Source organism: Giraffa tippelskirchi, chromosome 12 (genome assembly GCF_054371585.1).
Source record: "Giraffa tippelskirchi isolate mGirTip1 chromosome 12, T2T-mGirTip1v1.2.pri, whole genome shotgun sequence".
Lineage (NCBI taxonomy): Eukaryota > Metazoa > Chordata > Mammalia > Artiodactyla > Giraffidae > Giraffa > Giraffa tippelskirchi.
The window spans coordinates 46,043,539-46,046,185 of record NC_137286.1 but is presented as its reverse complement, the minus strand read 5'-3'; the positions used below and the strand labels follow the sequence as shown (position 1 = coordinate 46,046,185).

General features: G+C 46.1%; 1 long non-coding RNA gene across 1 annotated transcript; it reads left to right on the top strand.

Moving 5' to 3' along the window:
* The first annotated feature begins 205 nt into the window (after positions 1–205).
* On the top strand, positions 206–1,311 carry LOC145528530 (uncharacterized). Its single transcript, XR_014070486.1, has 2 exons — positions 206–356; positions 1,011–1,311. It is a non-coding gene; the product is annotated as an uncharacterized LOC145528530 (long non-coding RNA).
* The last annotated feature ends 1,336 nt before the right edge of the window (positions 1,312–2,647 follow it).

Genomic DNA, 2,647 nt, shown 5'->3' with positions numbered 1-2,647 from the left:
GCCGCCCGCGCGCTCGCCAACCGGCGAGGGGACCCGCGGCCCCGGGCTCGCCCTGCACCCAAGGGCCCCCGCATCGGGGTGGGGGGAACGGTAGCGGGCGCAGGAACCGAGAGGGCAGAGGGCAGGGAGGGATTAAGGCGCCCAGCCTCTGGATCTCACAGATGCCAGGCAGCAACTGCTTTCCCCGTTTTGTTCCGGTGAACAGAGAAAGGAAAAGAAGATCCTTTGCCTCCCACCGACATAAAAACGAAGGCATTCCGGGACATAACTCTTCGCCATCACCATCATCATCATCATCTTCTTTTCTTCTGCTTCGTCGTCATCCCTTTCTTGTCCTGATTACAAAACTCATACAGGTACATGAAAAATCAAGAACGTCCAAGAAACTGTCACAGACCAGGGAAGCCTGAAAAGACAGGGACAGATCAAGGCGATGTGGTACCCAGGGATTGTACCCTGGCACAGAATGAGAATGTTAATGGGAAAACTGGCGAAATCCAAATAAAGTCAAGTTTAGTTACCAGTGCTGGTTTCTTAGTTGTGACAAGTGTACCCTGGTTATGCAAGTTAGGAGGGATGGGGGTGGGGAACAGGGGCACTTTCTGTACTACCTTTGCAACTTTTCTGTAAATTAACATTATTCCCAAAGAAAAGGGCGTTAAGAATTTACATATATATATATATATGGAAGTGAAAGTCACTCAGTCATGTCCGACTCTTTGCGAGTCACATGTACTATACAGTCCATGGAATTCTCCAGGCCAGAATACTGGAGTGGGTAGCCTTTCCCTTCTCCAGAGGATCTTTCCGGTCCAGTAACAGAAGATCATAAGGACAGTTTAAAAGTTTTTCACAAGTTCATTGAGCTATGATCAGAAATTATCTATAGGTTAACATAAGTGATCTCGACATGACATAAGATAAAATTTAACTATGTAATTTGTTATATCTCTGCTTAGTCTGTATTTTGCAAAAATGAGTTTGATTTTCTAATTTTTCTTTAAAAACAGGTTATACAGAAAAGAAAATGCAGAAAAGCACAAAGAAGAAATTAGAAAACATTTGTAATCCTACCATCTAGAGGCAACTTTAGTACGAGAAAGAGAGGGAAAGAGATTCATACTATAACACTGATTTATATTTGCTTTACTCATTTAATAGTTTGTAAACATCTTCCCATATTATTCTTTTTCTATAACACTATTTTTAATGGCAGGATATATCATATGTTTTATCTAGTCAATACCTAGTGTTAGACAATGAAGTTATTTTTTTATTTGCTTGGTATTATAAATAACATTTTCATGAACACTCAGGTCTGTGAGTCTTTGTACAGGTTTCAGTGAATTCCTAGAGGCTGAATTGTTTTGATAGATATTGCTCCTCTGTTCATGGGATTCTCCAGGCAAGAATACTGGAGTGGCTTGCCATGACTTCCTCTAGGGGATCTTCCTGACCCAGGGATTGAACCTGTGTCTCTTTTGTCTCCTGCATTGGCAGGCGGGTTCTTTACGACTAGCACCACCTGGGAGGCCCCGAGATATCACTAGATTTTCCCAAACAAAACACATGCCTCATGAGCCAGGTGTGAGAGTGGCAAGCACACACTCTCACCAATGCTGGATTTTAAAAAGTCATCGCCAGGTTGAATCTCAGATTTGTAAAAGCCACGAATGCTGTGTGGAACACATGAGGTTGAGTGCCTGCCCAGGGTGCTAGGGACTGGAGCATGGCTTCCCTGTGCCAGCATGGGGCACCCGGGTGTCCTCTCTATGCGAGGCAGCCTGCTGCAAGTCACAGCCAGACACCACAGGAACAGTGTCAGTAAGAGGGGCCTTTGATTACTGCCTGCTCTGGCCAAACCCTTTAGACATCTTCTACTTGCAATGGAACCCTTGCAAGGTGGATACTGAAGTCCCATCCTACAGATGAAGAAACTGAGATCTCAGAGAAGCCAGGGAACAGGATGGAGAGTCAAATTCTGGGCTGTCTGATTCCACTGGACCAGGCTGCTTGTTGGGTCCGGGCAGAGCCAGAAGGAAGGTTTGCTTTCAGGGACGCGTGCTCACTGTTACAGGGAAAGACTTCCCCTCATTCACACAGCGAGGGGAGTGAATGGAGGGGAACTTTGGGAATGAAGTCGGGGTAGGGGCACACAGGTTTCTGGCGCCATCCATTCCCAAGGATGGCTCCCAGGGGCCATCAGCGCCTTAAAGAGAGGAGTGATGTCTTATTAGTTATTTATTTTGGGGCCTGGGTGAGTTGTTTGAGGGATCTTAGTTCCTTGACCAGCGATCGAACCCATGCCCCCTGCAGTGGAAGCACAGAGTTCTAAGCACTGGACTGCCAGGGGAGTCCCAGGATGTTTTATTGATGACTCGCGTCCCTGCCCACAGCACAGTATGGGCACAGAACCAGCACTCAAGGAATTTTGGAAGGATGAAGGAAGGGGTGAGTAATATTCTTTGAGCACCTACTGTGTGCCAGGCCCTATTCTGGGTGCTAGAATATAACAATGAGCAGAAGAGGTAAATCCCTGTCCTCATGGAACTTGCATTTGGGGTCTGGGGGATTGTTGACAAAAGCAAACACAATATGGGAATAGAATCCAAAAAAGAGTGGGCATATGTATATGTATACCTGCCAC